Source organism: Vombatus ursinus, unplaced genomic scaffold (assembly GCF_900497805.2).
Source record: "Vombatus ursinus unplaced genomic scaffold, bare-nosed wombat genome assembly UNPS02014768.1, whole genome shotgun sequence".
NCBI classification, from domain to species: Eukaryota; Metazoa; Chordata; class Mammalia; order Diprotodontia; family Vombatidae; genus Vombatus; species Vombatus ursinus.
Genome location: NW_020954546.1, coordinates 19,580,630 through 19,597,181, shown reverse-complemented (window position 1 = coordinate 19,597,181; position 16,552 = coordinate 19,580,630). Strand labels below are relative to the sequence as shown.

Below are 16,552 nucleotides of genomic sequence, written 5' to 3'. Positions count from 1 at the left end.
CTCAGACACTTGGCTGTGTGATCCTGGGCAAGTCACTTAACCCTGTTCACCTCAGTTCCCTCATCTGTCAAATGAGGTAGAGAAGGAAATGGCAAACCATTCCAGTCTCTGTGCCAAGAAAACCCCAAGTGGGGTCATGAAGAGTCAGACACAATGGAAAACAACGAAACAACAAAACACCTACCTATCCATACATTTCCAAAAGTCATTCCCCAATAGGTAAGTGGTCACAGGATATGAATAAAGTTCTCAAAAGCAGAATTTCAAATAATTTGTGACCTGATAAAAGAGTGCTTCAAATCACTAATAGCATTACAGACAAGTAAATCAAAACAACTTTGAGGTCTCACCTCACACCCTGCTGATTTTCAAAGGCGACAAATGTTAGGAAGAGTCAGCATTGGAGGGGGTTGTGTGAAGATCAGCACACTGATGCGTTGATGGCGGAGCTCTGATTTAATATAACCATTCTGGAAAGCAATTTAAAAGCATACCAATAAAGGGTCTAAAATGTCCATACTCTTTGACCCAGAGATTTCATTACTGGGTTTATATCTCAAAGAAGTCATTGATAAGAAGAAAATTTTCTAGCATCACTTTATGTAGTAGCAAAGAATTAGAAATAAATTGAATACCCAACAATTCAGTTATGGCTAAACAAATTATGGTACATGAATGCAATGGAACATCACTGTGCTTTAAGAAATGACAAATACAAAAAATAAAAATAAAAATAAAAAACAAAAATAAGGGCAGCTAGGTGGCTCAGTGGATAGAACACCAGCCCTGAAGTCAGGAGGACCTGAGTTCAAATCCGGCCTCAGACCAAACACTTGACACTTACTAGCTGTGTGACCCCAGGCAAGTCACTTAACCCCAATTGCCTAAAAAATAAAAATAAAAAACAAAAACAAGAAATGACAAATACAAATACAGAGAAGCATGAAAAGACCCGCATGATCAGTCACAAGAAGCAAAACAGAATAAGCAGAGCCAAAAAAACCCAACATACACAATGACCACAACCTTGTAGATAGAAACAACAAACACAAAAGAATTAACAGTGAATGCTGCGAATTTAACAAAGAACAGGCATGGCTTCAGGGAAGAGATAGGAGAAGACATCCCCAGGCCACTCCTTTGCAGAGGCTGGAAGTCCACTATGATACACGGCATGTATTTTTGGATATTTTCAATGTGTTAATCAACCTTTTTTCTCTTTTTTAAAAAAATTATTAATTATCTGGGAGGGGAAAGGAAAAGGACACTGGGAGAAATGTTGGTGATACAAAAAATACCCGCAAAAAATAAAGATGTATTTTTTAAAAGAAATATGGAAGTTAGGGAGAAAGATAATGTGTTCTGCTTTGGACCCTTTGAGTTTGATGTGTCTATGGGACCTCTGGGGGAGATGTTAAGCAGGAAGTTGGAGATGTGGGACTTAAGCTGAAGGGTCAAAGTCTGATTCTGTAGATTTAGTTGTCATCTGCATCGAGATTATAGTTGAGTCCATGGCATCTGATGAACACCCCAATAGAGAGAATATGGAGAGAGGGATGAAGAGGTATAGAATTGAGACCTGGGACACACGCACAAACATGGAACAAGACAGAAAATGATCCTCCAGATGAGGCCCAGAGAGTTAAGTAATTTGTCCAAGGTGACACAGTGGCAGAACTCTTCTGTGAAACCTTTCTTATTTCCTCCAGATGAGTATCCTTCCCCAAATTTTCCTGGAGTACTTCAAAGATCTCTCCTTGTGCCCATAATAACCCTACTTTGCATTATAGTTACCTGGCTAGAATGTAAGCTCCTTGAGAGCAGGAGCTGTTTCATTTTAGCCTTTGTAACCTCAGAGGAAATCAGTTACCCTTATAGTTTAAGGCAAGATGCCTTAAACTATAAATATGTGTTGACTTAAAAGCAGTCTTTGATTAATTGCCAGCCAAGTGACAATAAGTGCTTCAAATTCACTGTATCTACAAGTACCTAGATTGTAACTTTTTGGAGGGTCATCTCTTACATTTCTCTATTCCCCCTACATATACCCTAGAAGTGCCTAATAATGTTAAACATCTAGCACGTATTTAATAATTATTTGTTGACTGACCAGCTTGGGTGCTTGCTCTCTCTCTCTTTCTCTCTCTCTCTCACACACACACCCACAGACACACAGAGTCTAGAGTTTTCTGTTACATGAATGCTATCCTTGTCTCTAAATGTCAGGGTTATAACAAATGAGTTTGATTCTCAGGAATACCCAAAATACAAACCACATCTTCTTTGGTCCTTGTTCTTCCTCCATCATAACCCTCTAGTGATTGTCTCCTTCTTCAGGGTCAGTCACATTCCCAGCAAAGCAGACCCTAACCCACTGCCCAGCTCCAAGCAGCTTTGGCCAAGCCACTAGATTCCCACAGCACTGTGTTCCTGGTGCCAAAAGAGCTCGTCACTTCACTAAGATGCTGAAATGCCCAAGTAACCAATTCTTTCCTTAGCTTCCTTCTCAGCCACTACTAAAACAGGAAGCAGATTGTGCTTCTCTCCAGTTCTCACAACTCTGCTGCTGATGCTCAGGAATCGTGGGTAGGTTTGGATCTCAACGGAGCAGCTCTGCACCTGAATAATGGATTTGGGAACCCAGGGACTCCCAGTTCTATAGAAATATTGTCTTTCACCTGATATTGTTTTCATACGACCAGTCAATGACTTGGAGGGTGGGGTGAAAAGCAAACGACACCTAAGTCAGAGTCTTTCACTATTTTGGTCCAAATAACATTTTCCTTCAAAAGTTGGCTTGTACCAAATTAGAGTCCAATATCATGTTGTTAGCAAAAGAACGAAAATGGGAGTAATAAAGCAATAAAGACAGAGAGAAAATGATGAAATGAATAAAACATCTATGTTTTAATTGAAACAAATGTTTTCAAAATGCAGTTGGGGAAAAAAAAGGCATACAGTAATTGTGTATAATTATTTTCCCTGGGGCAGCTAAGTGGCTCAGTGGATAGAGCACCGGCCCTGAAAGTCAGGAAGACTCATCTTCCTGAGTTCAAATCTGGCCTCGGATACTTAGCTGCTGGGCAAGTCATTTAACCCTGTTTGCTTCAGTTTTCTCATCTGTCAAATGAGCTGAAGAAAGAAATGGCAAACCACTCCAATATCTTTGCCAAGAAAATCCCAAAAAAAGGATCACAAAGAGGTGGACAGGATTTAAAATGACTAAACAACAATCTTCCCACGCATTTACATCTTTTTTCCCTTTCAAAAATGCCCCATTTTGGCTGAATGGCCATGGCCAATTCACTTAATCTCCATGCGCCTCAACATCCTCATCCATAGATGAGAATGATAATACCGTTAGCACCTCCCGCCAACAATAATTGGGCTCAAACGAAACAACGAATGAGAAGTGCTTTGTAAACCTTGAAGCATTATAGAAATGTCAGTTATCATCACAACCACAATTATTGGGGATAACACATTTGGATTAAGGTAAATAAATAAATGCAGTAGATTTAATGCCCCCCTAAACACTGAGACTGGAGAAGGAAATGGCAAATCACTCCAGTATCTTTGCCAAGAAAACCCCAAATGGGGACATGGAGAGTTGAACACGACTGAAACAACTAAACTATAATAAACACTAAGATGTCTACATATAATACCTTTTAAGACTAACTCTAGATTCCATTTTCAATTAATCCCATCAGGGCTAATTTTCCAGGGACTTACAAAAAGCATATAAATATCAGCACCATTTATTTGTATGCAGGAAGTTCAGGGAATAAAGTAAGCAGAGATGTTAAGTTTTTTCCCACCTTTCCAATTAGGTTTGAAATGACTATAATTTCATAATTTAAACTCAAAATCCATATTCAGCTCAATTCAATAACCATGCATTGATATATTGCATATCTACCACCTTTAAATTCATTTTACTTACTCCCAATGATATTCATAATTATTAGATATTAATATATTCCAGCTGCTTTTGTTAAAGCAATCCTTTCACCTGGAACATACATTCTTTCCCCCCTCCTACCTCTAACTTTACGGCAAGCCTGAAGACCAGGTAATGTTCACCTTCCCCCATTATCCCAATGCAAATCAGGACTTTTGTCTGCATCCTCCAGTATTTCTGTTCTTATACTTAGAATATTCAATATATTTGACACACTTTATTCTGTAATTATTCTCTGGTACCTTCAAGTTTATAGAATATTTGAGAGTTAATAGAAAGGTCTGAGTCACCTACTTTTAATGCCCTATATGCACCTAGTACAGTTCTCTGCAAGTATCTGCTACTCAATTGCAAAACTGCTAATTTACTGGAATACCATCTCCCCTCTTAGGACTCACTCAAGTCTTACATCGTTCAAGGCTCCAGATCACCCCCTCCTCTGTACTCCCATAATTCTATGTTCCATGCAATCTATTTGGCACCTAATCTCACTCCTGAACTCCAGACCCACATCCAACTGGATGTCCTCTACATAGCCAAAATGGAACAGGTATTTTCTCCCAAACCCATCCCTCTTCCATATTTCTGTCTCATAGTACCACCAACCTCCCAGTTATCCAGATTCACAGCTCTGGTCAACCCTGACCATACCTCTCACTCAACCTTAATATCCAGTGATTTTCCCAGCCCTGTCAAGCCTTCTTCCACAACATCTCATATCCATCTATTTCTCTCTACTCACATAGCTTTACTCTAGGGCAGAACCTCATCCACTGCCCCCTGGATTACTGTAATAATCTATTAACTGCCTAATTTCTCCTCTCTCCAACCAATCATCTACACAGCTGCCAAACAGATACTCCTAAAACACACGTTTGACCTTGTCACAGAAATCATCAATGGCTCCCACTTGTCTCTAGAATGAAATATAAAATCCTCTGCCTGGCATTTAAAGCCCTCCACAACGTGGTCGCCACTTGGTGTTTTCATGCACACTCCATTCTACCCAAACTGCTAGATATTCCTTGTACAAGGAATCCCCCCTCTTGGAGCTCTGGGCCCTTTCAGAAATGCTCTCCCACATCTCTACTCTCTTCTCTTCTCTACCCTGTCCTATCTCCAGCTTCCTCCCCAGCACAGCTCAGGAGCCCCCTCCAACAATGGGCCTTTCCTTCCCCCTTCCAGTTATTGGTATTCTCTCACTCTTTCAAACTCATACATACTTTATATTTATCCATGTATGTGTTGTATCTCCCAGTACAATGTAAGTTCTTTGAGCACAGAAATCATTTCACTTTTGTCTTTGTATCTCTAGCATAGTGCCATATACATATATATTTTTTAATAAAATCTGTGATTTCAGTGATATAAGGAACTACGAGAGAGAAAATTTCCTCTATCAAAACAGATCAGCCCCTGTTCTGTTGAGTTCTGCCCTGGGACGCTGAGAGGTCAGGTAGCATGTGTCAGAGGTGGTCCTTGAACTTTGACTCTTAGGCCAGCTCTCTGTCTACACCACCGAACCACTGCTGCCTAGCACACAGTAGGTACTTAATATATGTTTGTGAAATGGAACTTAATTAATCATAGAGCTATTCTTCCACTTGCCCCACTCAACTTCTAGTTATTTCCATTCATATGGATCACATCTATATGACGGAAAACAAACAAGCAAAGTTGACAGCAATCTCTGAGTCCAGTTGGTCTACTTCTCAAGTCTCCCCCCTTCCTACGCCTAACCTCAGTCTATTTCTTGGTTCTCAAAGTTTTTTGTTCACAGTGAAGTCTTTTTATTTAAGGTGACAATACTGGCAGAAAGAGTAAGGCGGTCAACAACTATGTGTGATTGCAAGCAGAGGTTCCCAGCAATGGACAACACAACCAGCAAAACTTGGGACAAACTAGTACGCTGCCCCCCATCATGGAGGACTGCTGCTCTCACCTCCACACCTTTCACAGTGTTGGTCAGGGGCCCTGGAGTTGTGCGGGAGAAGGTCTCTAGCCACTATGGTAGTGGGAGGATAGAAGGGGTAGAGCGTATCCATGCAGAGGGGATAGGAAAAGAGAGAGACACAGGAGGGGGGGGATAGGAAAATCCAATGGACCGAAGGAGAGAGTCCTGTGACTACAGAATATGGAGACTGATTCCTTGGCTAGATGCTCACCTAGGACCCTGAAGGCAATACCCCAAAGAGGCCCAAGTTCCAAAACTGTATAGCTTCCTGTTGTAAACACTTCAAAGGGAATGACACTTATTTAGATATATACGTTCTGATCTAGTTTCTTGTTGTTACTATTTGTTTTTATGTTTAAATCAGGCTTATTAAATCAGCCTCAGTTTCCCTAACTGTAAAATGGGAATAAAAATAGCACCTACTTTCCAGGGTTGTTGTGAAGACCAAATAAGATAATATTTATGAAGTACTTAGTACAGTGCCTGGCACATAGTAGGTGCTTAATAGATTCCTGCTGCCTTCCTTTCCCCTTCCCTTCATTATGCTCTCTTGCCCCGTATTCAATCCTTATAAATAACTGATAGAAGGAAAAATCAGAATGATGGTTTCAGTCCAGTGTTAGAAATCACTGCTCGGGATTTGTCGCTGAGAAGGAAAGATGACGTCTCATCTGGCGGCTTTAGGATTAAAGTAGGCCCTCAATAAATCTTTGATGGTGATGATCGTAATGACAAGATTCAGCCCTGTGTGTGCTCCAAGTCTGGTCCTATTCAAACAAAAGTCTTCAGGCTTCTTAACTTGGTGAAACAACATGGAGGATCTCAGTGTGAATTACTATTAATTCAGGCACTGATGCGGCAGGAAGAAGACCAGAGCAAAAATAAAGTCAGCCTATGCCCAAAGGGCTATAAAAATGTGCAAATCCTTTGACCCAGCAATGGCACTTCTAGGGCTGTATGCCAAAGAGATCACACAAATGGGAAAAGGACCCACATGTACAAAAACATTTATAGCAGCTCTTTTTGTGGTGGCAAAGAATTGGAAATTGAGATGAAACCCATCAATGGGGGAATGGCTGAACAAGTTGTGGTATATGAATGTAATGGAATATTATTGTGCTATAAGAAATGATTAGCAGAAAAAAAAAAACAAAACAAAGAAACTTAAAGGGGCAGCTAGGTGGCGCAGTGGATAGAGCACTGGCCCTGGAGTCAGGAGGACCTGAGTTCAAATCTGGTCTTAGACACGTAATACTTACTAGCTGTGTGACCCTGGGCAAGTCATTTAACCCCATTGCCTAGCAAAACAAACAAATAAACAAACAAAAAAATGATGAGCAGGCAGACTTCAGAAAAACCTGGAAAGATTTATATAGACTAATGCTGAGTGAAGTGAGCAGAACCAGGAGAACATTGCACACACCAACAGCCACATTGTACAATGACTAACTTTGACAGACTCAGCTCTTCTCAGCAATGCAAGGATCTAAGACAATTCCAAAAGACTCATGACAGAAAATGCTGTTCACATCCAGAAAAAGAACCGTGGAGTCTGAATGCAGATCGATGCATACTATTTTTTCTTTTTTTCTGTTTTGTTTCTTCTTTCTTGTGGTTCCTCCTATTGGTTCTAATTCTTGTTTACAACATGACTAATGTGAAAATATGTTTAATAGGAATGTATATGGGGGCAGCTAGGTGGCACAGTGGATGAAGCTTTGGCCTTGGAGTCAGGAGGACCTGAGTTCAAATACGGTCTCAGACACATGACACTTACTAGATGTGTGACCCTGGGCAAGTCACTTAACCCCGATTGCCTCACAAAAAAGAAAAGAAAAAGAAAAAGAAAAGAAATGTATATGAAAAACCTATATCAGATTGCGTGCTGTCTTGCGGAAGAAGGTGCAGAGGGAAAGGGAGAAAATTTAAAACTCAAAAGCTTATGGAAATGAATGTTGAAAATTAAAAATAAGTTAATTTTTAAAAAGTAAAGTTACCAGAGTTTCTGAGACAGAATTTCAAGAATTCAAATTGCAGGAAAACCAACAACTTACATCTTAAATGCCTGTGCTTACTTCAGGGAAAAGAAAGAAGACAACTAGCCAGGCATCCCTAGATCTGTTTCTTAAAAAGCCAAAAATAATAATAGATAATATTTATATGAATTTATAAAGCACTTTACAAATGCTATCTCATTTGATTCGCACAACTCTGTGAGCTATTATTATGCCCATTTTATAGAAGAGGAAACTGAGGCTGAGATGTTAAGTGACTGGCTCAGGGCCACTCAGCTGGTAAATGTTTGAGGAAGGATATGAATTAAGGCCTTCCTGACTCCAGGTCCAACACTCTAACCACGGATAATGGAATCCTAAGTTTTCCCCAAAGTCTTTTTAATTATGCTTGTCATAATCTCCTCAGAGAAATCTTTCTGAACAGATGAAAGTGCTGATTGGCCTTCTGTTACAATAATAACAATAAAAATAATACCCTTAAGGCAGAAATGACAAAAGGCCTTTGGCTAGAAGATATTGTATCATATTAAGTACATTGTGACATAAATGGTTACTGCTTTGCCCTGTTTAATTTAGACACACAATAGAAACTAGTATCTTGTACAGTGTGTAGACATATCCCTTATAGCTTCTGAAACAGTTGGTCATTCACTCAGTAAGCATTTATTAAATATTTATAATGGGTCAAACAATATGCTAGGGGTTGGGGAGACAAAGTGAAAGTCCCATCCCTCAAGGTGCTTATCTTCTAATGAGGGAAAACAACACGTACCTGTAAGAATATGCAAAATATATACACATTACAGGTAACTGGAGGATGGTACTAGTTGCTGGTGGTCAGGGGAGGTCAAGAAAAGCTTGATGGTGGTTGAGTTGACTATGGAAGGAAACATAGAATGCTAAGATGGAGAAGTGAGGATGGAGTATATTCCAGGAATGGTAGCATCCAGCACAAAAGTCTGGAGATAGGAGATAACGGGTCTTGTGGGGGAAGTTTCAAAAAGGCCAATCTGACTACTGGAGAGTGTAAGAAGAGGAATATGTATAACTAAGCAGGAAAAGCAGGCTGGGGCCAGGTTGTAAAGGGCTTTACAAGCCAAATAAAGAAGATTATGTTTGATCCTGCCAAAGAGCTGCCTTGCTAACCACCTGGAGCAGCCGACCCCACCGGGAGCCAGGGACCTTCCTTCCCCTTCGAGACCCTGCCAGCCCCATCCACCAACAGGTGCCTGACAGGACTTGGAGAACCCTTTCCCTTCTCCATCCCAAATGGCACTGCCTAGCTCCCCCCAGGTATGCTCACTCTTGGCTGGATGCTGAACCACTTTTCTCCACTTCTGCCTGAAGTGACCCAGAGCCACACTCCACTCTAACCCTTGGGCTCACTACCCTTTTCTTAACAATCAGTGATCAGAAACCATCTGCCCTGCCCATTGATCCCCAAGGCCCATGGAGCTTTGCCATTGTCTCTGTTGCTTTGACCTCTGGACCTTTGACCTCTGGCCTTCCCATGTCATGAAGTTGAACTTTCTTATATGTGTTATCTCCCCAGTTAAATTGTGAGCCCCTTAAGAGTAGGGACTATCTTGCCTTTCTATTTTTATCCTCCACACTCAGCACAGTGCTTGGCACATCGTAAGGGCTTAATAAATGCTATTTCTTTCCATCCTAAAGGTAATAGGGAACCATCTAAATCTATTGAGTAGGGGAGTAAACGTCAGAACTACATGATTAGGAAAATCACTTTAGCCCCTGAGCAGAAGATGGATTAGAGTGGAGAGACCCAAGGCTGGAAAACCAATTAGGAAGCTACTGCAATAATCCAGGTGAGAAACGATAAAGGTCTGACCTAGGATGGTAGCTGGGGGACTGGAAAAGACTGGCAAGTACAAGAGATGCCGTGGAAGTAGAAAGGACAAGATTTGGTCGCTGATTGGATACAAGGGGTAAGTGAGAATGAAGCATCAGAGATAATGCTGAGGTCATGAACCTGGGATGCCAGAAGGATTATGGTGTGTTGACTGAAATCGGAAAGTGTGGAGATAACGCATTCTCGAGTAAACACGAGTTTACTAGTGTTTGCTGACAATCATTCCTATAAAAAGCTGGGCACCAAATCCTTGGTGCAATATAACAATTTATAGCAATATAACTTCCTATTATAAAATTGTTTCTGTGGGAAAATCATATCTGACACACATCATTTTGACTTGACTGAAACAAATGATCATACTTTCTATTTGTACAGACTTTACTGTTTGGAAAGCCTTTCTACATCCACTGTTGCCTTAGATTCTCAGGACAGCTCTTGGAGGTAGAAAGGGCAGTAGGCACTATTATACCTACTCCACAGGAAACTGAAACTGAGAGGTTGACTTGTCCAAGATCATACAGACAGCAAATGGCAAAACTGAGACTTAAGACCACATCTTTTGACTCCAAGTCTAATGACCATGATTGATTATAAAAAGAACTTTTCACATGTCAAATTCGCTTCCCCAAACTAGACTATAAACTCCTTATGAGGTCCATTCTGTCTTATACTTTCCCCCACATCCCACGGTGCCTAGTGAAGTACCAAGAACAAAGCGGGTGCTCATAAATACCCACAAAATAAATCAAATGCATACAGTGGCAACACCAAATATCTGGCACTCTTCCGGCACCCCAAATCCTGAGGTGCTTATAGTTACCTTTTCTCCACTGAAGGGAGAAAAAGCTTACAAGACCGTGTTGAAAAAGGCAGACAGGAAGAAAGAGAACCGTCACAGGAGCTATCTTTTCTATCAAAGCCCTGGGAGACTAAGAAGTTTTTACATCAATGACAATGACAAGAGAAATTACAGATATTCTCTGGGATAAGAATAATAGAATTTCGGAACCAGTGTCCCTCAATCACCACCACCCTTCTCTGGTGAGATCAATGAAGTTCTATTGCCTCGCTCATATTGCATGCATGATTTTTTCAACTTATCTCCTGGTTTAGAAGAAATAATTACATCATACCTCTTAGTTTATAATGTCTGCCAAGTCTTTTTTTACAATGAACTTTTCAACTGGTCACAAACACCATATTTAAATTCCTAATCCTAACAAACTAACATAAGAGCTCCTTCTTTTTAAAGGCAAAAGGAAACAAGACCGAATCCCAAATGTTTAAAATCAAAGAACGACTTATTTTTTAACAAGTAAAGCCAACCCTGGTACTGTCACAGCCTTAACCTTAAATCAGTCAGCACTTGGACTGTGTCAAATAATCTTAATTTTTTAAAAAGTCTTTGCCATTTCATAAAAAGTTTAAGGAGGTTTTAAAAACAAGAACGACAGTGCAAATAAGAATACTGACCTGCAAAGCAGCCCAGAAAGGAGCAGCTGGTCAGCCTTCAGAGCTGTGAATTCAAGAGACGTTTTTACAATATTTACTAAATGCTAATACACCCTCTATAAATCTTAAGCTTCTAGAATTCTGGAGCTGGAAAGCAACCTTACAGACCATCTAGTTTGGGTCCTTTCCAACCAACTTTAACTAACCTAATACCCAATCACTTTCCCACTTTCTAGGAAAAGGTGGGGGATGCCAGGGGCAGGGAGAAGTGGGGGGTGGCAAACACTATTCTTTTGTCACTCTGTCCATTGGCTTAGAGGAGGAGACGTCAGGACCCCCAAACTACAACCCTTAAACAGCTCTAATGCTTTTGGCAATTACGTTAAGATGCCTCTTGACTTAACAGGGGCCCAGCGGGATGAGTAGGGTTTTCAGCTCTCCTTTCTGTCTATCTAATATGCCTGAAGAGTACTTTGTACACCTAGTGGTATCTTGACTTGACAGCTTGTTTGAGGGGTGAGGGAGGATTCATGGGAATTTTCTTCCCAAAGATGCAATGAAGACTCTGGACAAATGAAATATACATGGTGGTTACAACACCAGCTTTCCTGAAAGCATGGGTCCGTTCCAAAGCAGCAACCACTGGGAGATCAACAAACGTGAAAGGGTCCAGAGAGCAAGGTCAAAGGCAACAGCACGGACAGTGAACTGCAAAGTTAACCCTTTGGCCACCACCAAGGGCTCCCAAGTCCTCCTGTCTAGGTCAGAGTCGTTCATTTACTAAAACACTCAATGTTCAGTTTTAGCCACCACCAAGCTGGGCTGCAAACAGGAAAACTCATGTCTCAAGTCCAACCAGGACATGACTGCAAAATGGAAGGAGTCTGGAGGCAAGGAAGTGCAGACAGAAGGGGCAAACGTGATGGGACGGGCAGATCAGAGGCACATCTAAGGAGAAGAACTAAGATTAGTAGGAAGAAAAAGGAACCTTAACGTCAAAGAAAGAAAAGAGCTGGAAAAAGGAAGGAAGAGCAACAATAAAGCCAAGGAGAGGCAGACAGGGACAAGAGAAGAGCTCCTCTGGGCTTAGAATAACGGAGATCAGCACAGGAGATAAGAAAATCCTGTTTAGGGGAAAGCTAAAGGGATGGAGAAGGGGTGGCCACAGAGGAATATGAGACCATTAACAGAAAATGATGCCTCTATTCTGGGCTAGGGGAGGGAGATTAGGGCAGAGCCAGGATGTATGGAGAAGGGCAGGATTCAGGGGCAAGGAAAGAGATCAGACAAGAGCCAAGGGTAAGAAAGAGAGGAGGTATCCTGCACAGGAATGAGGAGCAAAGATGGGAGGGGGAGGGATGCAGGCAAGAGCTTAAAGTGGGAGGGGGGAATGGAAGCAGAACTCAGGACAGATGATTAGGAGCATATTCCTGGATGAAGGGGGTGGAGTGCCCAATATAATGAGGGAAAGGAGCAAGAGGCAAGCAGGACTAAGGGATGGGGAGGATTGGAAGCACAGTCATGACAGATAAGGTGGGGGACACAGAACAGAGGGGAGAGGAATGGGATTTGGGGCACAAGTTAAGATGAAAGAGGAACGATGTATACGGGGGACTGAGATTCAGGTTTCACCTGGGATGGGGAAGATGCTAGACAGAGCCCTGAAGCCAGGAGAATGTAGGGCAGACCCTGGGATAGAGGGAAAAGAGGGGCTGCTAGACAAGGCCCAGAGAAAGGAAAGGTGGGCACAGACTAGAATCATGGGGTCGAGACAGGAAGCCAATCCCAGGATGAGGGCAGGGATTAGAGGGACAAGGGAAGCGAGGCCAGCCTGCAGAAGGAAGGAAAGGGATGCTAGGTGGGGGAGGGGGGAATGTGGAGCAGAACCTGGGAAGGGAAGAGACAGAGATCAGGATACGTGAAAGAAGAGAGATAACCGTAACTCCAGGCCAGGACAGGAAGGATGGAGGGCAAAGCCTAAGGGTGGGATGGGATGTGGGATAAAGCTAGGAATAGAGGGCTGGAAGTACGGAACAGTGACTAGGCTGGTTAGGTTGGAGAGGGAGCTAAAAAACCAAGTGGTGGGAAGATAAGGACCAGCCCAGGGTATAAGGAGACCAAGAGGCAGTACAGTAGGGAGGAGCAGGTCATGACGGTTGGGATGAGAAAGGTGTCAAGGGACAGAAATATACAGGAAAGAGAAGCCTGAGTTGGAGGAGAAGGGTTATAGGCCATGGAGCAGGATGGGGTGGAAGAGAGGAGTGAGGGTATGAGAGAGAGCCTTGGATGGAGGTTAGAGGGGGAAGGAAATAGAAGGGATCACAGCTATGAGGCGAGGGGGTGCAGCGATGCTGAGCATAGTTAGGAGGTATAATTACAGTAGGGAGGTTGGAGAAACAGATTGGGGTCGGGACCTACAGCGTGAAAAGAAACCTGAGAGTTGGGAAAAGGATCTGGGGACAGGGACTGAGCCAGAGATCATGGGGAAGAAGGGATGTCAGGCACAAGCTGGTATGGGAGGGGTGTGACCTGGGGAAGAGCCTGGGATTTGGGAGCAAAGGGACACCGGGCAGGGCAAAGGAGTGAAAGGGGAGGGACACAAGGCACAGGCCAGGAAAGCGGGGTACAGGGAACAGATAAGCTGGGGGAAGTTAGCCCCACAAGATGGAAATGAGGGCCAGAGCTGCGAGAAAAGGAACATGGGCATCTTGGACAGATCGAGAGAAAGGAGTGGGGTATAGGTCGCAGAACAGGATAGTCTTGGAACAAAGCCTGTGGCTGCCCAGAGGGGTATAGGACAGGGCCTAGGATGAAGTAGGACATATATGGCATGTTCAGGAGTGGAAGGGGGAGGATGCAGGGCACAGACCAGGATGGAAGGAAGAAGGAAAGTGATAAGGGGCTAGATATAGAGGCAGGGAGGAGGGACAAGGGACAGAGACAAGGAAGAGAAATGGATAACAGGCATATTCCTGGCATGTACAAGGATTGGAGGTGGGTAGAGGAGCCTCCCAGACAGAGCCTGGTTTGGAGGATTTAGGATACAGACAGAGATGGGGAGGGGGGAGGGCAGATGCAGGGAACCTGGGAAGAACCAGGAAGGGTAACATGGAGCACAGATGGTTAGACAGGATGAAAGACAAAAGCCCCGGTGGAGTAAGACAGGTCTACTGGGGGAGGGGGAAAGAACCTGGGGGGCTCCTCAGGAAGGAGTGAACTCAGAGCAGGCCAAAGAGCAGATTGGGAGAGGGACATATATACCAGGGGTGCTAGGGGATAAGGGATGTATCCCTACATCTGGATAAGGAACAAGTTGCTCCTGAGGAGGAGAGAGGGGCAAGGGGGATGACTGGAGGGGGAGGTTTAGGCTCAGGCAGCTTTAGGGGCAGACATGGCTCAGACTTGGAGAGTAGAAGTATGAGGGGCTGGAATCCTGAGCAGAGTCTGAAACCGGGGAGAGCCCCAGGCTCAGAGAGGGGACGAAATAGGGAACAGGGCTAGGGATTGGGATGAGGGGCAGGAAGACTCCGGAGCACAGAGCAGGGGGTGGGGCAGCGGAGGACACAGGGAGGACAACGCCGAAGGGGGATGCAGGGATGGAAGCAGAGACCGGGGTGGGAAAGAGAGCAGGGGAACCCCAGAGTGCAGACGAATGTGGCGAGGAGACGGGAAGGAAAGGGCTGAAGGTTGAAGTTCAGTGGCACAAGCAGAAGCAGGGATGGGGTTGAGGGGCAGGGGAATCCCGGAGCACAGAGAGAGGGAAAGGAGAAGACAGTGACAAGCCTGGGGGCGGGGGTGCAGGGACGCAGAAATAAGATAGGCATAGGGATGAGGGCCAGAGGGATCCTGGAATACAAATGAGTGGGGTAGAAGAGGAGATACGCAGGACAAGGCTGAAGGCTGGGGTGCAGGGACAGAGACAGGGATGGGGATGAGGGGCAGGGGGACCCCGGAGCACAGAAAAATGGGGATTGAGGACAAGGCTGGGACGGGGTTCAGGGATGCAGACAGGGATGGGGACAGGGGGCAGGGAGACCCCGAACCCCCAATGAACTGGGGGAGAACTAGGCTGGGGGCGGGGTGCAGGGACGCAGATGGGGACAGGGATGGGGATGAGGGGCAGGGAAACCCCAGAGCACAGATAGGGGGTGAGGACAAGGCTGGGAGTAGGGTGCAGGAACCCACATGGAGACAGGAATGGGGACAGGGGGATCCCGAAGCACCAATGAACGGGTTGGGGGGGAGGATCAGGCTGGGGGTGGGGTGCAGGGACGCAAACAGAGACAGGGATGAGGACGAGGGGCAGGGGACCCCAGAGCACAGATAAAGGAGGAGCATCAGGCTGGGGGCGGGGTGCAGGAACGCACATGGGGACAGGGATGGGGATGAGGGGCAGGGGACCCCAGAGCACAGATAAAGGAGGAGGATCAGGCTGGGGGCGGGGTGCAAGAACGCAGATGGAGACAGGAATGGAGACAAGGGGCAGGGGGACCCCGAAGCACCAATGAACGGGGGGGGGACCAGACTCGGGGCAGGGTTCAGGGACGCAGAGACAGGGATGAGGTTGAGAGGCAGGGGGACCCCGGAGCACAGATGAGCAGGAGGATGACCACAAGGCTGGGAGTGGGGTGCAGGAACACAGATGGAGACAGGAATGGGGGCAGGGGGACCCCAAAGCACCAATGACCTGGGGGGAGAACCAGACTGGGGGCGGGGTTCAGGGACGCAGAGCCAGGGATGAGAGGCAGGGGGACCCCGGAGCACAGATGAGGCGGGGGATGAGAACAAGGCTGGGGGCGGGGTGCAGGGAAGCCGGCAGACCCGGGCTGCTGCCCCCTCACCTGGGCGGGACGCGCAGCGGCCGCCCCCTGGCGCCGGCATCGGCATCGTGCGCTCGCCGCTTGTCCGCAGCCGCCGCCGCGCTCAGGGCCCCCGGCCCGCCGCCGCCGCCGCCGGCCCGGCCCAGCCCAGCCCAGCCCGGCCCGGCCCGGCCCGGCCGTCGCAGCTCGCACGACCCCTTCCGCGCTCGCCGCCGCCTCAGCAGCGACTCCGGCCCGCAGCTCGCACTGCCGCCTCTACCTCCCGCCCCAGCTGCCATGGAAATCACAGGCGCGCACTGATTGGCCGCACCCCCGCCCCCCCCCCGGGGAATGTCTCGGCAGCGCTGATTCGCGGGCGCCGGTTGGCTGGCCCGCCCGAGGGGGCGGGGCCGCAGCCGGCCCAGCCTAGAGTCTAACTGGACCAAGTGGGGCGGGAGGAGGGAGGGGGATGAAGAGATGCTGAGTGATGCGGCT

At 45.6% G+C, this 16,552-nt stretch overlaps 1 protein-coding gene across 5 annotated transcripts in view; it reads right to left on the bottom strand.

The window, feature by feature from the left end:
* The window catches only part of TPST1 (tyrosylprotein sulfotransferase 1), a 118,655-nt gene extending 102,488 nt beyond the window's left edge, over positions 1 to 16,167 (bottom strand). For 3 of the 5 annotated variants that reach the window (XM_027862291.1, XM_027862285.1, XM_027862290.1), the window contains exons 1-2: positions 16,100 to 16,129; positions 11,280 to 11,322 (exon numbers count right to left, since the gene is read on the bottom strand). The gene's annotated coding sequence lies outside the window, so the exon portion shown is untranslated. Of the gene's footprint in view, positions 1 to 350; positions 471 to 11,279; positions 11,323 to 16,099 lie in introns of those variants that run through there. The other 2 variants (XM_027862287.1, XM_027862286.1) reach the window with 2 other exon arrangements.
* Between the last annotated feature and the right edge of the window lie 385 nt (positions 16,168 to 16,552).